General features: G+C 42.8%; 1 protein-coding gene across 3 annotated transcripts in view; it reads left to right on the top strand.

Annotated features, from left to right (window-relative positions):
• The first annotated feature begins 449 nt into the window (after positions 1-449).
• The window catches only part of PTPRF (protein tyrosine phosphatase receptor type F), a 375,785-nt gene continuing 353,715 nt past the window's right edge, over positions 450-22,519 (top strand). For 2 of the 3 annotated variants that reach the window (XM_030226335.2, XM_030226333.2), the window contains exon 1: positions 684-797. The gene's annotated coding sequence lies outside the window, so the exon portion shown is untranslated. Of the gene's footprint in view, positions 555-683; positions 798-22,519 lie in introns of those variants that run through there. The other variant, XM_030226334.2, reaches the window with a different exon arrangement.

Below are 22,519 nucleotides of genomic sequence, written 5' to 3'. Positions count from 1 at the left end.
GCCACGCCGCGGCCAGACCGTCACAGCCCGCAACAGGTCCCAGCGCGGCGCTCAGCCGCTGCCGCCGAGAGACCCGCGGGGAGCGAGGAGGGTTCCGTTCTGCAACCCGTCCGCCGCTCCTCGCACCTACCGGGGCCACCCCCGCCATCTCGGCTCTGACCCGCTCTGCGACCCGGGATTAAGAGTGGAGAGACCGGGCGTGAGCAAAGGGCCCGCTCCGAGGCACGGTGCGGCTGTTGCCCCTTCTCCCGGCCGAGGAGAACGACGAGAGCCCCCCCAGCTGCCGGTCCGGTTCCTTCCGGCGGCGCCTCCAGAGCGCCCGCCCCGGCTCGCGGCCGCGCCCTCGCCCGCCCCACCGGGCCGCCCCCCACCCTCCCCGCCCACACCTGGCCGGGGCGGGCCCTGCCCGCCGGCTGCGGGCCGACTCGGCGGGCAAGGCGGGCGGCAGCGCAGCGCAGGCCGCGGTAGAGCGGAGCAGGACTCGGCCGGTAGCAGCGCCTCGCCTCGCCGCGGGGCCCAGCGCGGCAGCGGGGGCCCAGCGCAGCGCAGCTCAGGTGAGCCTGCGGGCGGCAGGTGGCGGCGGCGGGGCGGGCAGGGCTGGGCTGGGCTGGGCTGGCGGCGGGGCGGGCGCGGCGCGCGGCCCCGGCGTGGGCGGGCTGGCGGTGGCGCGCGCGGAGCGCGGTCCCGCGCGGCAGCGGCAGAAGGAGCGAGCGGAGCGGAGCTGCCGGCGGGGTGCGGAGCGGCTTCTCGCGCGGCGCCCGGAGGCAGCATGCGGACGGCGGAGCTCCGGAGCCCCGGTAAGTGGTTCGGCTACGTCGCCTCGCCCTCCTCAGTCCCGTGTCCGGCTCCCGACACGGCGGGATCGTCTCCCTGGGAGCCGCCAAACTCCGCCGCCTGTTGAGCCCCGCGGATCGCGGCCCCCGAGCGATGGCCCCGCCGCCCGCTTCGGCCCCGCCGCCGCCCCGGGTGCTCCACGGGGGCCGCCGTGCGGTACCGGAGCCCCCCTGCCGTCCGCTGGGGCCGCCACGCGGTTTTCCGGCGGCCACCGGCTGTGCCCCGCGGAGCCTCCCCGGGTCGGCGGGGGGCAGCCAGGCACCTGCCGGCGCCGCGGTGCCGGAGGCGCGGGGATTGCCGCCGCGGCGTGACCTTCTCGGGCGAGCTGCGGCGCTCAGGCAGCCCCGGCGGGCGGACTTCTAGCGGTGGGCTCGGGGGAGAGGGGTCGCGCCCCGCGGGGCGCAGCGCCGACCGCGGCGGGGCGTCCCGGGCGGGGTGCCTGTGCCGTGTGCGAGGCGCGGGGCGGTCGGCAGTGGCCCGAAGCGTTTCCCGCGGCTGGCGCCGGCCGTTTCTGCGGTGGGAGGAGGGAGCGAAGGAGGGCGCTGCAGCGGGGGGCGGCAGACCGCGCCTTTCCCCCTCGGTGGGGTGAGCCGCCGCCTGGGAGAGCGCGGGGCTGCCGGGCGGCGGCGTCTTGGGTGGCGAGAACAAAGGGCCCCCGGCGGGAGCGGGCAGGAGCACTGCCGCTGCTCCCGGGGTGCTAGCTCCCCAGAGCGGGATGGGGGTGTTCATCCCGGTCTCCCCCCGTTTGCCCTCCCTGGGGAGTGCGGCTGCAGCCTCTGCGGGGCCAGCTCCTGCCCCGCAGCCGCCTCCGCAACCTGTTGTGCCGCTGCCTGGTCGGGAGTGCCGGTGGGGTGGGCAGTGCTCCCCCGCGGGACACCCGCGGGGGGCGGGCTGGCTCGCGTGGAGCGGCGCGGGGTGGGCGCAGGCAGCCCCGGGCGAGCGGGAGGCGAAGGCAGTGGGCGGGTGCGTTTGCCTCCGAGGTGGTTTCTGCACCCAGAAACTGTTAAGAACCAACTTCAAGCAGTTCAAATAGCTGGCGTAAATTAAATTCAATGAAAGAAAGTATTTCCGCGCTGTTAAAGGTCTGTTCCCGCGAACCTCTTGTGTGGGAAAGATGTGGTCTGTTTCCAGGAGACTGACTGGGGCAGCTGTTCGGAAGCGTTTTGGAGTTTCGTGTTTATTTCATATGTAAGCAAATGAAGCCCTATTGTCAGTATCAAATATAATAGTCTCTTGTCAAGTTTAGAACTGAGCTGTAAAAAGTGATTTGGGCTGACGATAACTGGATAATCAAACCTTCAGTTGAATATTTGGTGGTTTAGAACTCTCTAAAGGGAGCTAACTTGTGCAGGGACAGTAAGCAAATAGAGTTTCCTTATGCTGCTTCTGTAACCACCTTTGTTCATTTTTCAAAGTAAATGCTAGAGAAATAACAAATTTAATTTAAGATACTAAGGTGCTGTGCTGCAAATAACTTATCAACATGTCTGGTTGCTGGGTGATTGTTCCAAGACTGCCAGTTAGGCTTTGAAAACAGATTTTTAAATAAAGTCCATTGCATTCATTATGATAATGCAGGAAATGCGTGGCTCACGAGGTTGGTTTTATGGAAGGAACAAGTGTACTTTAATCCTGATTTTATTATTTCTTGTGTGGTGGTTTGCTGTGAGACTGAGGACGTAGGAGTAATAGATATCCGTACTGTGAAGCGCATGATCAGCAATCTGAACTTCGAAAGCTAAGAGTAAAATCTGTGTGGCAAAGCAGCAAGTTTGTGATCTGAATGTGTGGTGGGTGACAGTGTTGAATTATTTAAGTTCTCAGTTTCTGCCGTTAACCAGCCATCTTAATGTGCAAGTTTCTTAGCCTGTGTCTAGCTTTTGAAATAGGATGCAACGCATCCATGTATGTGAAGGGGTTAAAACAGCTTACGGCCAAAAAAAAAAATTAACACAAAACTTCAGATCAAGAGATTTTTATATTCAGTTTAGTTATAGATATTCCCATCAGCCCTTTTCTTTGCACGTGGGTGTCCATGAATACGTCTTGGCTGCGTACTGGTTGGGGCCATTAGCAAAATAGTAGAAGCCACAGACAACATTTTATTCTCATTCATGTTGCCCATCCAAGTGTCAGTTTCTGGAAAATCAAAGTAGAAGGTGTCCTAAGTTGTATATTTTTTGTGGGTTGAGGGGTATGTGAGTATTTTTAATTTTATTTTTTTAAACTAAGTTCTGCTTTTGCGTATGTGAGATAATTGTCATTGGCAAAAGCAGAGAAGACAGTCAAAGCTTGTGACTATAAAGAGAAAGATGTAAGCTTGTGGGTAACGGAGAAGAAATGTTTTCCTCTTTGTGTCCACATAATGCAGGGCTGTGGGAAGATATGCCTAATGAAGATGATTATTGCTGTGGCTTTCCATAAATCCACTTGTAATGGAGGCTTTGTACAGTTACTTCTGAATCTGTACATTTAAAAACTGCAAATAGCGATAATGGAGTTGGCTAATAGCAGACTGTCAAGTAAGTGCAATCCTTGTGATAATGTTCAGCCATAGATCTCCATTTAAGCATTACTTTTAAGCAGAAAATGTTTCTTGTAGGTCATAGTATATGCAGTTGGGAGGAAAAAACCCCTGAGTTGTTACTGCCCGTTTCTGAATCCAGGTGATTCTAATTGGCCAAAGGGTGCTTTTTCTCTCCAGCTTTTTATCAGATAGCAGGAGATGTACAATTCAGTAGATCCATTTGATGTGAATTTAGATAGTGGAAAGGAATACTAATAATAACCAGCTTTAAGAGACTGAAGAAGTTTACCTCAACAGTAAACCTGTGGCTGTGTGCAAATTAAAACAGGGACTTGTGCCTGTTGAATAATTGCAAACTTTCCTGTGAAGTGTTGGAGTGAGCTGGATTCCACCACATGATAGTCTGAGCTGATCTAGTTAGTGGTATTAATCAGGACAGATCTTTCTGTTTCAGTGGTTTTTTAGTGCTTCTTAGAAACCACGGTTGAGAGTTAAATTACTCATGTCTGTTTTGCAACTTAAAAGGTGAAGGTAAGATAGTAGGGAAAATTTTTAATGTGATATCTTGCCCTAGTACAGAAGGATGTGAAATCATCTATTATTTTCAAGTAAAGCATTTGTAGTAGCTACTGGCTGTTTTATATAGCGTTCTGAATGAATGCAGTTTTAACTTACATAGCTAAGAAACAGCTTTTGAAGGAAACTGACAGGAGACTTGCTTATGTTTATGTTTGGAGTAATTCATTGAGAAATATTTGTGATGCTCTCCATCATTGCTTGCCCTCCTTTAAAAGCAATGCTTTGACTTACATCTTTTGTACAGTTTGTGAGGGTTCCTTCTGTGGATTTACTTCTGCTCAAAATCTTACCATAAAAGTAAGTGTTGTTTCTACAGCTCTTAGTGCAGTGTTCAAACCCAAAATATATGCTTCCTTTCCAGTAAAAACTTGTAATTACATGGAGTGGTAGCAAACTGGAAAGTATTGCAAAACGTATGTAAGAATACTGTCGTACAAACTCTAAAACTGACGAATGACTCACTGCGCTAGTGCTATATCAAATTCTATCTATACACAAGGTTTAAATGACAAGTTTACTTTAGGCAGGGAATATGCAATTTTCTTGTACTCTTTCTTCATCTGATGTCAAGTGAGCTTAATGAAATGGTGCATGTGGGCATACAGGAGGTACCAGTTGTAGAGCTTTAATGAGCAAGGGGAACAAGCACTGCTTGGCTCTGTTTGTGAAGGTGATAGATGTAACTACTCTTACATTAAAATGAAGTTTGTGGTAATGATGCTTATTTTGAGACTTACATTTCTTTTAATGTACCTCATTGTCATTTGTTTATGTGTGTTTACTAAAGTCAGTTCTATTTTTGTTTTCTATGGGAGACAGTACCTGGCTTTTTAGCAGTATACGTGTTCATCTTCACATATTCATATTAATTGAATTTTTTCAACTGGCAGTTTGGCAGCATTTTGGGAACATAAAATTCGGGTCACTGCCAAAATGAAAATGTTATAATGGTCAGCATGGGGAAGGGGCCCATGATTGTAGGTTACAGAGGAAAAGGCCACTTTTCCATTAAAACAACACAGGTTTTATTCATGCCTTTGAGACTGTCATCTTGAGAAGCTTCACAGAGCTTTGGAGAGCCCCCTAAAACCCAGAACGTGTTAACAGGCAGTAAGGTTCTGTACTTTGGAAGCCTTGTGAGCTGGGAGAAGGACAAGGAAGAGTAGGTGTGGGTATCAGGGTTGTGTGCTGCTACACTGTCCCGCATGTGTATGTGTGTGTGTGTGTGTGTATCACCTCTGGATGCTATGGCATCTGATGAAATGTGGGGGGAACCCCAGCCTGCAAAACTAAGAAACCCAGTGTCCACTCAACACTAGGAGGAAGAGAAACCCAGTATTGATTTGGCCCTAGATAGAAGACTTGAAGCTATTCACAATCTCTTGTTGTAATTTTTAATTTAGCCATTCTGCCACAAAGCCTGTTCCTTCTGCTCTCTGTTAATAATAATCTTTCTGGGCAGTGGGAAATACGCCTTGGTCTTCACCTTATGTTGATCATGAGAGCTTTATGACCAGTGCCTGCAAGTGTTTGGATGTCTGTAGGAAGGTCGAAGTCTCCTGGGACTGTGGAAGGAGGCCAAGTAGGGGAAGCTGGAGCACTTGCTATTTAATGTCAGTGTGCACACAATGTTTATACACCTGTGCCTCAGCAGAAAAAAAGGGTGAAACAGGTCTTGCTGCTTCAAGGACTCTATTATCTGAGAACTTGATTCTAAAGATCAGAAATTCAGAGATAAGTTAGGGTTTTTGGAGCAGAGGATGGAAGCAATGTTTATAAAAAGCCTGGTTGAGATGAAAATTGACAAAAGTATCTACTAATATCTGGGCACTGTACTCAGAGGAAGTTCTGTTTGGATGCTTTAATCAAGTGCAATCCACTGTGTAGCTGAAACGGAGCAATACCAATAATCTCGTAAGGAAAAGGATGGTCCCATTCTTATTCTCGTCCTTTAGCAGGCATAGAAGCTTCCAGTTTACAACCTGTCCAAAAGACATTTATTTCTTGGCACAAAATTTCAGCTGCAGCTGGCAAGTGGGTAAGTAGTTTCTTCCAGCATTACTGAGAAAGAGGAATTATTTAGGTTGGCACAAGAAGTTTATAGTTTGGAGTTGTCACATGAAATTGAATGGAGGAAAAACATGAAGGCTGGGCATGCGGCATTGTTCTTTCAAAAGCAGTGCTGGAAATCTGGTCATCACTCGAAACCAGACAAAGCGTACATGTGCTTGACCGTGGTGAGGAATTATCTATTGTTGGCTTCATAGGCCTCTCTTCCTTTTTTTTTTTTTTTTTCTTCCTCCTGCAAGTGCTGTGTATAACACCAAATTGCATGTGTGTATACAAAGAATAACATCTGTTCTATTTTATGAGACCCACAGAGCAGGGTTGCTTTTCTATCCCTCCTGTGTATGGATTCTTCTCTCATGTGTCATCCTTGCTGCTGAAGGCAGCCAGGCACTTGAGCTTTGCAATATCTTTTCTCTCTGTAGGAGCAGGAAGTTATTCATGGGATGGTACTTGATTCTTTTGTTAGATTTCCTCACAAAATTAGATCTTACAGTGTTTTGGAAAAGTCATCATTTTTCTAGAGAGTTTTCTGAGTAGGTAAAGGAGTGGGATGATCTGCATCTGTTTTTCCGGAGGAGTTTTGGTAATTGTTATATCAGTGTGTTAGATTTTCTTCTCCCTAGATGTATTTTGATAGCTGGTTAATGGGGAAGATAAATTAGATCTGAGAAGTATGAAAAAGGCTAGTCTAGTGTTTGGATTTTAGGCTGCATATTTAAAAAATATATATATTTTATCTGGCAAATACTGTGTTTCTGACCTTTTGTCTTGAAGAATAAGCATAGAAGTGGCAAAGGAGCCTTTTGGACGCAGTGAGTTAAGAATGTGTTGAGGTGCTACATACTTCAGAGATGTGAGATGGGGGCAAAGAAGAAAAAAGTGACCTTGTTTTTAGATGAAGTTGTTTCCTTTTTGCAAAGTACTGTTTTCTTCAAATGCAAAGGAATTATGTTTGTTTATATCTTAAGTAACATTTGTTTCACCAAATTTGATCAAAGGTTTAGTTGTTGCAGAATCAATAATAATTCTGTTACCTTAAGGAAAAATCTGTAATTTATGAATGTACTGTCCATTGTATTTTAACTACTTGTGCTACAAAATTTGCAAGATTACACAAATTGACTAGAAGATGCACAGAAAATCCAATAATACATTTATCATGTCAAAGTTCAGTGAAATATGAAGCATAATTACCATAAACAAAAAAAAAATTGGCCTCTTAAACCTATGAACTAGAAGGCGTGGAAATAATTTTGTAATATATATTCTTAGTGGTTTTGTTGAAACTTTTTGGCACCACCAAAATTCCTTTACAGTCTGTGTATGCTAACACCTGTGTTATGTGGTTTAAAAAAAGTACTCGTAAACTTGTACTTAACCTCAGGATGAAGCATGTATTTTTGAACATGGATTTTAGATATTGAATGTCTCCTTGCTATAGCCTTGTTTGTGAGTAGCTTCCCATTAATAAAATGAAGATTTGAAGAGTTACACCATAAAATCTGCTCAAATACTTGTGTCCCCAACTATAACTCTTCAATTCTGCCTCTTTACACAGAGGTAGGATTATAAACTTTTGCAGGAAAGTTTTTCTCCTTTAGTGTACTTGTGAGATGGGAGTCTGGCTAGCAACTCTTGTTGGTTTGTGTTTTTTCTGGATTCTACTGTCTTTGGATCCTGTAAAGCTAAGCTTTATGCTTTTGGTTAAGGTACTCATTTGTATAATGTACTGTTTTGGGTCGAAAAAGAAAAAAAAATATTTTAGAAGAGGCTGTCAATTAGCCTAATTTCCTGGGGTCTGTCCTATTGCAGAGGGCTCATTTTAACACAGATCAGTAAGTGCTGGATCCTACTTCAGTCAGCCAGGCCAAGACAGAGCTTGCAGAAGCTCTGTAGCATGGTCATGGTTTCAGCAGCTGTTTTTGGGGAGTGCAAAGTGTAAGTCTCTTACTTGCAGCTGGATTTTGGATGAGACTGAAGTGAGTGTGGGCTCTCCTTGCCCCCTCGTTGGTCCTGTCCTTAGCACAGAGGTGTTTCCATCTCGCTTTGCTTTGCCTTCAGTGCTGCTGATTTCCCTGGCTGGCCAGGTGCTTGGCCAAGGCTGTGATGGCCAGGGGCACCTCTCACCTGAGGCCAGAAGAAATCCACAGAAGGTGCAGCGTGTGCCCTCCATGATAGAGCCCCAGCAGCTGTCTGGGAGCAGGCTGATACTGCCATGGCTCTTACCTAAAGCAGCTTCTTTGAAAACAAGATAATAAAGTGTGCTGCTGCACCTTATCTCCATGCCAGTCTCTTTGTTATGCCTGTGGAATAAATAAGGAACATAATTAATTATAAAAAGGCAGAGTTCTGAAGTGTCGTGTGGCAGTTGGCTGTCATGCTCTTCTAGTGATCCCCCATGCTGCTGTCAGGAAGATGGGCATCCTTTAGGACACAGCAGTGTTTTGCTGAAGAATGATCAAAGGCTTCTTCATTGGCCAGAACCATCAAGGTAGATGGGCAGACCTTTGTTTTTAAATGAGTTGCACAGAATTGCTGGGATCAGCGGCTTGACTGCAGTGACAAAAAATATCTTCAGCATGCTAGAAATTGTGAATTGTTTTGTTTGCTTAGATCATTGAGTGTTCAGGGCAGGCACTGTGAGTTGTACAGTGTTAAAGAGCACATTACAAAGCAGTTAGATTGCTAGAAAGCATTTGTAAATGTAAGCTTGAATTAAAGAGATATATATTTTTCCCCTCTATTAAACTTTGAAGAGTTAAGCTTTTGAAGACCAGTGAATTTTTGATGCTCTTAAATGTTGTCTACAAGGAGCAGGTGAGGGCTCTCCTGACCTCCTGTTTTGCCTTGTTTTTTTGTTTGGTTTTTTTTTTTTTTTTGTTTTCCCCCATGTTTTTCTTTGAGCTGATACTTTTGTGTTGGTTTTAGTTGCAACAAGAAATGCAGACATTCTGGCTTTGGCATTTGAGTGATAGTATGGGCTGACATAACTGTGTAGGTTATAAGTGGAATATAAGCTCTGAATATTTGCTTTCTTAGTATCTGAATGGAGTTGTCAGGCTCTTGGATTTTTATTGCTCAGTGTAATTAAAATAAATACTATAATGCTAATCATTTATGTATTTTTGCCTGTAGGTCAAGTTTTAAATTGGAATTAGCTATACTTTGGTGGAAGTGGATTTTTTTGGTGGTGGTGTTTTTTGTTTGTTTGTTTTTTTAATTATTATCATAATGTTGCCTGCTTAGAGTCTAGTGATATTTCAGTGAGTGTATAAAAATACTGCCAGGCAGATTTGTTTATATTTTTATTGTATATTGTAGTAACGATGTAATTATTGCTTTTAACAGAAACGCCTGACTTGAGTGTTTAATTCTGTCAGGCTCAAGCAGTCGCTGATGAGGTGATAAATGATAGGTTATGTGTAGAAGTGGATTTGCAATTATTTGCTGCTTTTGGAGAAAAAAAAGATGCTTTGTTTCTGTCCAATGACTAATGTAGAAAATCAAAGTGGTGCACCAGATGTTTTTTTCTGATGACTGTGGTGCAGTGTCTTTTTTCATACAGAGGAGGGTTTTGACTGAGTTTGTCTCTTGGTTTTTGAAGTTTATTCTGCTTGTTAATGCAGCAGTCTTCTACTCTGGACTTTTCTATGGACGGGCTTTATGGAAAAGCTCCTTTCCCACTCATTCATGCCTGTCTCAGCTCCCCGACCATCAGGAGGTGGAGAGGCAATGACATTTTTACAGCACGGGCTGATCACTTCCTTTCATTTGTTTTTATTTCATAGAATTCAAACAAGAATAAGTGTTTTGCTTTATTTGTTGATGTCTGATTAGGAATTAGTGGAAGAAACTGAATTGTGGGTGTGATTAACAGTAGTTTTTGTTTCTGGTGTATGAAAGGACTCATTGTCTGAGGCTTTTCCTCCATCGTGCTCTGCCTAATCCTGCTGAAATCACACAACGGCAGTGCTTGAGGCTCCTTGTCTTGTTTTCCTGCGTACTTAATCATACAGCTGGAAAAATTCCCTCTTTCAGGGGGTGGTTGCTTCTTGTGCTGAATCTGCCATCATGTCATAGGGGCCTTGCTGTTAAGGTGGGCATTAGTTTGAGGGGCCTGGGGAGGGTCATTAATCTGAAATGTGAAAACTGATCTAATTTGTGCTAGATTTGGGTTTTTTATATTTGGGCTTGATGGTTTTGTTAATGCTGTCTATCACCTACCTCTTCGCAACTGTGGCTGAAGGAGGTGAGCTGCCTCATTCCAGCTTTCAGTTCCTCCCACCTTTCTGTTAGATCAACTTTCTATACTTGCTGTGTAGTATTTCTGCAGGGAGGAACTTAAAAATTCCTCAGTATACGCTTTCAGAAGAAATTTTTAAAGTGTAAGGTTTTTAGGAATGAAGACATTTCCAAAGTACATGTTAAGTACACATAACAGACATGACTGATACTCTTTCGGGAGAAACCCAGAAGAAACACAATACCCCACCCCACGAACAACCTTTCTTTGCCTCTGAATCACGTTGTCATTCCAAGGTCTTAGAGTGATTTAAAAATATAAAAAAAACTCCCCTGAGGAATCTATTAAAAAATTATTTGGTTCACTGAACATTCAGAGCATGTTCAGTCTTGGAATACATTACATGCCCGTAGAAAGACTTTCAGCATCCTCTTTGACAAAGTTGGTCTGAGTTGTGTCCCTTTGGCAGGTGGGTGTGAGGGAATTTCACTGCTTTATTTTCAAAACAGAAGTGTGTGGAATTAATATTGATTTTTATTATAGCTTCTTGCTAGTGCCACTGTATCCAGAGGTCACATGTCAGCTCTGCTTTTATAGTGACAGCTTTCCCTCTCCCTTTAGCTGAAGTCTGCGGTTGTGGAGCTCTGGAAATAATTGGGAAATTCTGGGGTTTTTTTTTTTCCCTTTGAATTCAATTTGTAAAGCTTTATTACCTAAAATTAAATTCTTATCAGGTTGAAATGGTGCATAAATTCTTGTTGAATGGAGACAAATGCTATTAGAAATCAGTGAAACTAAGCTGTATTTTAATCCTAGGTTTATATTCATTTCCATTGTCATACACTGAAAATACTTTGCATCTGCTTTGTCCATCCATTTTGGCGTTTTTTTGTTCTGATGAGTTTTAATGGTTACGTCTAGGAGAGACGTGTTAGAGTCCCACTTGCAGTGCAGTTGTGTGCTGTGACATGGGTTATATTTCCAGGTACCTAGTGTAGGTGTTGTCAGTTCCCATCAGCATGTGCTGCTTTTGTGTGCTGAAGAGAGTTGTCATATTATTCAGCAAAATTGCCTTTTTTTTTTTTTTTGAGAACTTTTCCATGTTTTCAGCTCATGATTGAGAGCTCTGGTGTCTCTTTGTTGGGTTTTATGTGCAGATATTCACAGTAGCTCACAGCTTGGTAGTTTTTCAGAGTCTAAAGTCAGGTAAGGACTTAAAGAAAACACAAATAATGGGCAATCCCTCCGGATATGCAAGTTTATTTGATTAACCCATGTGACCCGCAGCATTGGAGAGCAGTTAAATATTTGGACAGTCAGCAGTCCTGTTAGTCATGTTTCATTAGGTGACGGCCTCCTCCATTTCGAGGCTGCTCTGTTTTGCTGCCGTTGCCAAGTCTTGTGAGATCCTGAAAGGGAGCCATGTGTGGGGGCACGGCGGGTGCTTTTGGGACAGTTGCTGGACCAGGCTGCCAGGAGGAGCTGGGATGTGTGTCCCTGCAACAGCATCATCTGCAGTGGGGTGGGAATCAGGGGCAAGGGGAAAAATTGTTAATTGCACATTGTCAACACCATAAAGGTTAGCTGGTAGATAAAGTTACCAACCTAGGCAGAAATAAGCATTGCTGCCCTGAGAAGTGTAAAAGACTTGTCAAAACCTAATCTAATCTCCTGCATTAACTGTATATTGTAATAATGGATAAATGAATTTCCAGCAAGCTGAGATAGTCCAATTTTAATAACTTCTCAAGAAATCAAAGGGAAGTATTGTGCTGGAAGAGGCATATCACGGTTATCCAAATTTCTTTCCATGGAACTGTTTTTAATTTTATGTGAGTGTATACTAATGGTTTAAAAACTCATTTGTCTCCTTGTCAGCAGCTTGACTGGTATTTTAATACAAAGGATGTGTTATTATCTTGAACTGGTCTTGTTTTTCAATGTATGTAGCAGCCAGCTGGAAAATTGTTTGACTTTTTAACTGCTGTGGTTTCGATGCAGTGTCTAATAAGAAGAAAGTAAAATTTATTTAAAATCAGTGACACTTTTAATGGTTGTGTTTCCATTTAGATTCAAGGAGATGGGAGCAGATATTTATGCTGAAGCATTCTGTCTTTCCCTTCTTCTAAAGATCTGTGGTAATTCTCTGTATTAGAGCTAAGTAAAATTCCTGTACTTAAAATCTGAGCAAAGTAAGTAGAAAACAGCTGCTGCATTTTACCTCAGTGCATTTCTGGATGCATTGCTGAAGGTGTTCTGATAGAAATATGTCTCGTAAATTTTATGGGAGAAAAACCTAGTACAAAAAAACCCAAACAAACCCTGTTGTGATTCAAATGTGGTTTTAAAAATTACTATAGTGCCTTTTTGTCTGTTCTAGCAAGAAAAGGGTATGATTATAGTGTGTTTTCGTTATAAAGGTTTTGTGAGTGACTAGATGGGATTCAGCTCTGAATTCCTGACTTTGGAGTGTCCAAATTGTGCATAATTAACTTAAAAGTCAGATTTTTGGAGACTCAAATGTTTCACAGGGAAATTAATGAGAAATGTAGTGTAATGTACTGCTCTTTTCAGTATGGTTTTCTCACCTGAAATTACTGAGTTATAAATATTTTAAATGGAAAATGGTTCTGAAATGAGCTATGAACCAAGTATTCTCCTGTATTTTTGGTCTCAAAGTGAAAAATGCTTTGATTGATAGAGCCACTGCATTAGTTTTTATGGCAGTTTGCTGCGACACAAATGTAGTTTCTAGGTGTGCTTAAAAGGTGTAAGTTTGGCAAAGTTTCTGCCCCATCTTTTCACCTAATTGCTTTATGAGTTTGCATATAATCTTGTTAAATTGTTTTGGCATGATTCCTGAAGCATCTCAGAATGGGTAAAAAGTGTTTTTTATGGACCAAAGTGTTCATGGTTTGCTGTCAGCTGTGTGGAGGGTGCTGGGTGCTGCTGTTAGAGGGGGGCAGCGCCCACCTGGGGCAATGCAGTTGACTGAGCCATTGGAAAGGAAAGCAGAATTGTTTGGGGTGGTGTGAAATAACTTGCACAGCTCAGTTTTGCAGTGCAGTTTTTTGTGTGCATTGGCATGAGTAACAAATGTGTTTGCAGAGTGCTTTCTCTGCTGGTGCTGTGGTATGGGTTGGTGCTCTTGCCTTGGTCGGAGGGGATGGTGCCAGTTCTCGGTCAGGTTGTCGCTGCCTTCTGACGCTGCTCAGAAGGGTTGGCTGGTTCTAACCAGCAATGGGTAAGCAAGTGTCACTGTGAAGGTAACTCCAGGAGACTGATCCAGGCCCACCACAGGGTTCAGTTTTCTGAGCTCTGGCCCTGACCTTGGATGTGCATGGGTGAACTGTGAGAGCTACTGACAAGTTACAGAAATCCTGGGTGGATGCATGGCCTCTCACTTTGTTTAATAGTGTATTTTTTTCTTTTTTGAGGAGGGACAGAGACGCAGCTGAGAGTTCCCAGCTACAACGCTTTTCAGTTCCTTATTTGAAAGTGTTTTAAACAAGGGACATCAGAAGCTGAGATACAAAGCAACCTTTTGAAGTTAAAAGTGGGTCTGCATGAAAATGAACTGCTTGTCTGTGAAAAGAGTCAAGTGTGAAAGGATAGGATGGTTTCACTAAATGAATTTGATAGTCTGAATAAGTGTGGTGAGGCAGAGAGGAGAATCTGGAAAGGTCAGGACTGAGCATGTGACTCTAGATGAGGCAGTGGAAAGACATGAAAGGAATTGTGTGGAAATGCCTTGGTTTACTTTTTTTTTAACTCAGAAGTGATTTATTTACTTTGGTGAAGGTGGTTATAAAAAGGGAGCTTTAGAAGCTTGCTGCAGAGAAGCAGGGAATCTGATTCCTTTGGGATCTTGTACCTTTTTCATTCAGCCATTGTGTGGTTTCAAATAACTAGCAGATCAAAGCCTAAAGGAACTCCTTGTTACATGTGCAGTCCCATTTGTAGGATTTCTCTATCCTGCATGCTTACTGCAGTTGAGTGCTTCAGCAGCTTTTTGCCCAAGTAGTTTCCTTTTATTGCTGTCTTGTTTTCAGTGATTCATATAACTTGGAGATTTTAACTCAAAGAATTTATGACATTTATTTTCTAGGTTCCTGATATTGCTTAAAAATAGAGTATGTGATATCTGCATTTGATATAGATAAATGTGAAATGATTTGCATTAGTAGCAGGAAACTCTCTGAACTTCTTATACGATGTTATGGACTCCAGGTTATCTGTCACTGCTCATGGGGTCTTGAGACCCACAGTACTTCTGTCAAGTCATCAGCTCTGTGCTTAGGAGGGATTAAAGAGAGCATATCAAGTCCTATGAAATGCCATGAAAAAAAGAATAAGATACAGAACATTATTCTGCCTTGTCTAAATCTATGGTTTGCCCATGCATTAGATCGTATTTAATCTCCCTTTCATATCAAGATAGAGGGCAGCTAGAGGAACTGTGGGGAAAAGCGACATGAGTTGTTAGAGACCTGGAATGGCTTCCATGTGACTGGGAAAGGTATGGTCGAGGAAGGATGTCACGGAGATCCATGAAATTGTGACTGGCTTGAAGAGAGTTTGGCTATTTTATCTGCTTCATTCAGTGTGCAAGAGCCAAGAAAAAGTCAGACAAACTTTGAAGGAGTAAAGTTCGTCCTGGCAGAAGGAAGTCATTCTTCGTGCACCTAGAACATTCTGCACATTCTTCAGGCAGTAAGCCTGGAGAACTTTTGGAAAAGGTCTTCTGGGGTCTGTCTGGTGGACAAATGCAAGTCTAAGAAAATCTCTTCTGGTGAAAGTATTGAACGCCACAGATGTGCTTATCCTGTTCTTGCTCTTCTCCAGAGGGTGTGTTGGAGACAGGGTGCTGGGCTAACAGGGCTTGTGGTGTGACTCAGCATGTCTTTATGTTTATGTCCTGTGCTTTGCCATGAACTCCATGAACTTTGTGTCCTCAGTTTGCTTAACACAGGGCAAGCCCTCTGCAGTAAAGCCTTTACTGTGGAACTTATTTTCTTGGGCAATAGCAATAAATAGTTAAGCTGCAGCTGGCAAAAGCTGAATGCAAGAAGGGGGAGTTGCTACTTTCCCATTTGTGCTCCCAGTTGCTGTGGCTTACTTTATGCTATTTTGGTGTCGGTGCCATTTCACTGAAGCAGCAAAAAATTAACTTCAGGGGGAAGAGCTTAATAGCTTTCTGCTGGTTAGTGGATTAAAGCAGTTCAGAGGTAAAGTATATGCTGAAGGGGGTGGAACTGTACAGCCCCAAAGAAGGCAGCAAGATATTTTCTACCATTAGTAAGCCATGAGATAGTTTGGATGTAGCACAGCACGCCCATCTCCCAGATGCACAGTCTTTCCATGATTATGCTGACTTTGGTGATTTTTAAGCTAACTTGTGGAAGGCTACAGCCCAGTAACACAAAACTATCAAATTGTGTTGCAGCTCTTCAATTTTTCAGCAAGCATAAGTAAATCACACATGGTGCTTAGTAGGGCTCCATTCCGGTATGGATGATGGCAGCAGTGCCCAAACAGGCATGAGCAGTCCCTTCTGCAGAGGTGGTAACCTCCCTTGCAGAACCAGACTGCTGCTGTTGGAAGGGTGGATCTGCCTCCCGTAGTGTGGTGGTGACTGCATTGCTTTTTCCTCTCCAGAGCGCTCACATATAAAGGGTTGTTACCTGTCCCTGGAACCTTGGGGTGCTCTGGAGAGAAGAGAGCCTACCAGGTGTGCAGGTGGGCAGAAGTTATTTACTCACTTTTGCACCAAGGAAGCTTCCCAAAAGCGAGTGGAAAAAGGGAAGGTGGTGGGAATTTGATCTGGAGCAGAGCTTCTTCCTTAGTGACTGCAAGTGGCAGCGTGGAGATGTGGCTTGCCCAGGGAATAGCACAAAGCTAGTTCTTCTGCTTCTGTGAAAGCGGATTGTTTTCTGTCCTGTTGGAAGGAGTGCTTTTGTGTACAAAATGCTGATCTAGGTCTTAACACATTATTAATGCGTGCAAAAGAGCAGTATTTGCAAATGTGCCCACTTGTTTTAAAAACAGACGGATCGTGCCTTATGCCTCATCCTTTTGGCATCGACCCCCCCCCCCAAAAGGCTGTGATCTTCAGGACCTTTTCTTTTATTTATTTGGATGAGTAACAAAAAAGGCTACTATCCAAAATGAAAGCGATTTGCTGAAGGGAGTTACCTTGTGAATGTTACAGACACGTATGAGCAGTAACGATGTAGGATAAAGATTTCTGTTTGAATTCTTCTAAGAGAACTAACAGTGGAAACTGATGGAAAAAATGTATTTACTTTTAAAAATATATTACAATATTAATAACTTCCCACCATTCTGCAAATATCTTCATCTTTCTAGTTAGATTGTTCTACATTACTTATTCCAAAAGAGATTTGCTCTACTGCTTCTATCTAGTGCTGCATGTCAAAATAATTTTTCTTTCGTGGACAGGCCAGCAAAATGTCACGTAGACTTTTTTTTCCATTATCATTTCGGTACAGACAGGTCAGCAGCACTTTATACAGGACTAGAAAATTTCCCTGGTTTGCAAGGCTGTGTAAATAGGCACATCTGTGGCCTACTTTTCAACACTTCTGTAGTGTTTTAGATCCTCACAAACTTAAATTTTGTATTTTTTAGAAAGCTCTACAATTCTTTTTTAAAGCAGTGGTAATTCAGTGTGTCTTACTAGCTGAAGATCATTAATAGGTTCTCAATTCAATATAGTTAAGCAGTAAAACTCCTTCTGGGGTGATGCTATTAAATAATTCACTTATTTTCCTCAACTTATTTCTGGTAGCCTAGCTTTTAAAATCTTTGCTGAAATGTTGCTTGAAATCTTAATCTAATTTTTTCTTTAAAGGTTAATTCCATTGGTGTGTAGTTCGTGGAGGAAAATGCTCTATTATGGGAGAAACATATATAGCTTTTACGATGGATTGTGAAAGCATCAATATGAATATAGGCAGGAGTGGTGGTAGATGATATCTATAGAAAAGTAGCCCATTTTGTTTAGCTTTTGGAGTGTATGTGTTAAGATTGGGGATATTAAGGTAGGTAAAACAGGCTACATAAATGGAAAGGCGTTTAGAGTGGTGGAAAATAAAAACATCTTGATGCACATCTTTTTTGAATTATTTTGATCACAGTCACAAAAGCTTTCAAAATCTACACTGTTTAGTGAAGGGAGTGGGTTGTACTGTGACTCTGACAACCATTTCTTTTGAGGGAAAATTGCTCCCTAAATTTCTCCCACAGCCACTTTTTTGCACGGGATATGGCCTTGGAGTCATGGTGTGCTTAGTCACCAGTTTTGGGTTCTCAACTTGATTTTAGCCTGAGATTTCTACTGGGTTGTTTCATCATTTTGGGAACTGGTATGTGCTGAGTGATTTGCAATACAGTAACTTCTTCCACATTGCCTGATAGACCTCTTTATTTTACTCCTTGGTGCACTGCCAGAAATAATAATTAAATCCAAGCCTTTAGCAGCATTTTATTGAGGGCAGATTTGAACAGAGATCTGATGAGATCTTTGTTCTTTTAGGATCATTGTGTTTTTTGGATGTTGTCCAAACATGTTTAACGGTCTTCAGTCCCATTTTTCCTGGGTGCAAGGAAGAACTGCCATTTCCTTGAGCTTGGTGACAGTTTGCCTGGCGGTGGTTATTGGCCTGCCAGGAATCTTACGTGGGTCTGTGCTCTCTCCATTGTCCTCAGTTCCCACTGGATATGGTTAAAGGCACTTTCCTGTTCTTGCTGGTGGGGTGTGACTTTCCTCGTGCTGAGTCTCTGAAGCATTGTGCTGTGGGTCACCCCATGGAGATTTTGGGCAGCAAGCTCCTTACTGTGAGCCTGAGAGAGGTCTGCACCTACAGGAGAGGCAGTCTTTTTTACAGATCAGCGTCCCAAGCCTCTCTCATCTTGAGGCCAGGCCTGAATTTGTTGGAACAGGGTATTCAGCCTGTGCACCTTTGTGCACCTTGTGCTTCAGGGCAGAAGCTGTCTGGGGCATCAGGAGGGCTTTGCTTGGCCAGGCAACCCTGTAGGTGAACCTCAGGGCTGGCTGTCCTGGTGCCCAGAGCTCTGGTACCTTGGGTTGACAGTTCCTTTCTCACTCACCAGTTCTTCACCAGGTTTGCTCTTTTCTGTGCTCCAGGGAGTTGCAGCTGTAGTGCTTGACATGGGATTTCATGGCTGCCACTTTCCACCTGTATTGCTCAGTCCTAACTGTTTGTAGCTGCCAGTGATTTGCTGCAAAGAGTGCTGTGGAAAGTGAAACGTTACCCAGTTGTATATTTCTTTATTTTAGCTTGGAAAACAGCATCTGACTTATTCATAATATGTAGCAAAATATTTATAGTGCTTGAAATGCTTGTCAGTGTGTTGGAGACAACAATATAAGCAATGTCTTAAGCCCTGTGAAACATTTTAATTTATGTGAAATTGCTCCCAATATAAAATTTTCATCTTATCAATACAGAAGACTGACTCAGTGTAGTTCAATCACCGTTACTAATTTTTAAAGTAATAAAAATGCTATTTGATATACCTCCAAATTTGCCAAAATGCTTCAGTTAAAACAGAAGTTCTTCAGATCTCAAACTCCAGTAACATTCTGTAAGTAAATAAGAAACCATTTGAATTTTATGTAGGAACTTTGCAACAGGAATTAAAAGAGTTGTTGGAAAGGTGATCATCTGTGCCCAGGAAGATTTCACATAAAGAGAAGCTGAACTCTTGGATCAAAAAAAGACAAGTCAGAAGGGGCATAAGAAGTCTAGAATGTAATAAATTATTTAGGGAATCTAGGTCAGCAGACTGTTCTTGAATTGTCAGATGGATAAAAAGGAAATCTGAAACACTTTGAGATTGGTCAATTCAAGATGGGTGAGATGAAAATCCTTCTTGTGATGTGTTCAGGAAGACCATAGCAGGCACTTGTATGAGAAGTCACTTTTTGAAGTTCAGAAGGTTAGATATTTATACAGGTGCTGGGATTTGCGATAACATTTAAAGGCTGTACTTGACTTTCTTTTGTTTGATCAATCCCTGTTAAAACACTAGGATGAAGCTTAAACTGAACTGAACCTCTGTTGGAGGTTCCTGCATCTTCCCCCAAGCCCTGTAGTGCCTCAGTAACAGGTTGGTGGTGGCTGGGTGGGCTTCGAGTTACATCCTCCCTTGCTTGTAGCATCCTCTGAGGCTGGACATCTTGTGCACCTCTGTGAAATCAGCAAAGTGCACTTTGTAGACTGCTGTGTAAGTAAAAATTAGTTGGAGGGCATAACCTTCCTGTGGGAAATGGACAGATTGTGTCAACTATTTGATTGGCTTTTTATCTGTAGGTATAACTGTAATGGATTTTAATATTTAGATTAATATTGGTATCTGCTGTGATTTCTGCTGAGTTGGTGCAGAGATTACCACTGACTTCTGTGGACATAAGTCACATCCCTTAAAACCAATCCTTATATTGTGTGTTACCTTATTAGATGGTTTTATACCATTGAACCAAAATATGTTAAATGGTAAGCAGAAATCTTGTATATAGCTAATCCATAAGGAATTACCCAATTACCATGATCCCAAAAGTCTGCCCAAAAGTCTTGCCCAGACAGGAGTATTTTTAGCAGTCTCTGTCCCTAAAGCAGGTCAAATACCTATGTGTTCTTTTTAGCTACAGGTTACTACTAAAATTTACTTTGTTTTGGGAACACTTCATTCATTTCTGAGAACTGGGGCAGTTGCTGAAGGTCATCTCAGAGGAAAAAACTGTTTCTAAACCTTGAAGTTTAACCTTGGGAAATGTGGTGGCAAAAACTCAGTGTGCCAGGCAGAACTGAGGTTGCAGTTACCCTGACAGAAACTGTTGCAGCAAGTGGTGATTGAATAGAAAGGACAGGAGAAAATACAGGACTTGAAATCCTGTGGTTGATGCATTGTTATGTCCATCTTGAAAACCCATGTGTCAGATAATTAGTGTCCTTTGTCCTCAAATGACAAAATGGAGTTGTACAGATTTAACTTGCCTGCAGCTATTGAAAAATTTGATGAAAAAAAATTGTCATTTTTGTGATTGCAGAGCAGCAAATTGGTCTTTAAATGGGTGCATTGCTGGGGAGAATATGTATTTCTTTAAAATATTTTGTCTAATCCACAGTTCAAAATAATATATTTAGAATTAGCGTCCAAAAAATTCTCAGTGAAAATTTGAATATTTCTGGCAACGTTGCCACCCTTATGTTCATTCCTCGTCTCTCTGTGCAGAAGTAACCTGAAAGCCATCTTGTGTTTGAGAAAAGCACCAGCTATAAGATCACAGGTCTGCAGCACTGTCTGTGCCAAACCGATGGCAGAACCTCTGTGTTGCAATAGGAGTGCTCAATAAACATCACTTGGCAAAGTTGTTGAAAAGTTGTAGTGTTTGTGAGCTCTAAAATCTCAGTGTTAAATGCACTTGCAGTGTTCTTTGAATAATGCATGCTCCTGAAGTGATCTGTGCTGGGGGGAGACGGGCTGGCTGTACATGGCTGGGCTAGGCAAGCAGTGTGGAAAGGAATGGGAAAACAAAGCAGATGCTGCAACTCAGCTTTTAGTTACATTGCATTTTTTCTTTAAAACACTTGACTGAAGTTTGTATGCTGCAGCACTGAAAGAAAACTAGAGCTCTTGCCCTATGAAGTTTATAACTAGGTAGTCAAAGTCTTGTGACACACCTGTACTAAATGCTGGGGTGGTATTCTTCTGTTTTGACCGGTTCTTTGGCATTCATGTTTATTGATATATATCACTGTCCAAGGGAAATATGTGGATTTTGCATGGAGAGGACTGATCCTTGACACTGTTGAAGGAGTAGAGTTTTGTGCCTGGTGTTTTTCAGCCTCTGTCCCAGTGGTGAGGGACGTGCAGTGCCACTACACTCGTGTTGCTTTTGCTTTTTTTAAGGAAAGCTAGAAATACATGCTGTGTTAAGATAAAGCAGTTGTCATAAAAAGAAAAAAAGAGTTAGATTTTAATACTGTGTATGTGTTTGCTGCTCATGTCTTCTGCAAACAAAATGAGGTTTACTTTCCCCTTCCTCGATATTATGTTATGAAAGTTGTGCTTAGAAGAAAACAAATATTTACCTAATCATATGAAATTAATGACCTTCAGCCAACTTGAGAGCTACCTGGACTCATTGTCTGGCCCAGTATTGAGTTGCTTTGCACTACCTGTATATTCTAACCTTTCCAAGTCTGTGCAGAGGTGTCTGCAGAACAAGCTCGTGGTATTTTCTGTGGGAGACCCTTAAGCACATCTTCAGCTTTCTGCTACTAATCTCATTTGTGGGAGTGAACTCTTCTTAAGTGGTCGTTTAAGTCTCTCTTGTGAGTCTGCTTGTAATATTGGGCCTTTAGAAAGGCTGTTAGAAGAAGGCTTTCAGACACTAACCCCTGTTTTCCTTTTTAAACATGTCCTTGTACTACCACATACTAGTCTAAATAAGGCTTGTCTTATCCCAGTGGTATTTGCATTCATTTTATTACTGCAGACTTGTCTGATTATGTTGCTTGCTACCCAAAGTGGGCATATTTAGCTGCTGCATCCCTTTTACTTGATGTGGCTTTTTTTTTTTTTTTTGCATGTGCAGCCAAGGTTTCATTAATCTTTCTTGCTACCAGATCACACTGCAAACCTTGTAAGAATTTCTTGGCTCCTCAGTTTGTCACTCCCACTGAATATTTCTTTCAGATTATTTTCCTGTTGGATGTCTTCGCTGCACTTTCCCAAGGAGAACCTTATTTTTAATTGCCTGCTTCTCAACTTTCTCTGTCCTCGCTGGGGCTTGCAGCTCCTAAATTTAGTATCATCCACAGATTTCAAGAACACACTTTTTACTCCTGTTCTGCATGATTAACTAAGATTTTTAGGAGAATGTGTTAGAAAATTCCTTGCATCCTTGAGAGATGCTTTCAAAGTTTCGGTATATGATTTTAATTTTCTTTTGAAGTTTGTTTTTTTTTGTATGATGTTCTGTCCACATCAAAACTGGTTTCTTAAATAATTTTGAAACTGTATAATATGATACAGTCAAGTGGTTTACTGACATCCAAACATATTTTTTCCACTCTGTGCTTGCTATGAACTACAATTCTCTATAAAAGTGATGGGCTGCGTCAGATTTTGCACATATTCTATAAGCCCCATTTCTCATTTTGGTTGAGAGAAGATAATAATCTTTGAGGAGTCTCAGGGGCTTGGTTTCTCCT

Source organism: Serinus canaria, chromosome 8, assembly GCF_022539315.1.
Source record: "Serinus canaria isolate serCan28SL12 chromosome 8, serCan2020, whole genome shotgun sequence".
Taxonomy (NCBI): Eukaryota; Metazoa; Chordata; class Aves; order Passeriformes; family Fringillidae; genus Serinus; species Serinus canaria.
Note: the sequence above shows the minus strand (reverse complement) of the source record. Positions and strands in the feature narration are given on the sequence as shown.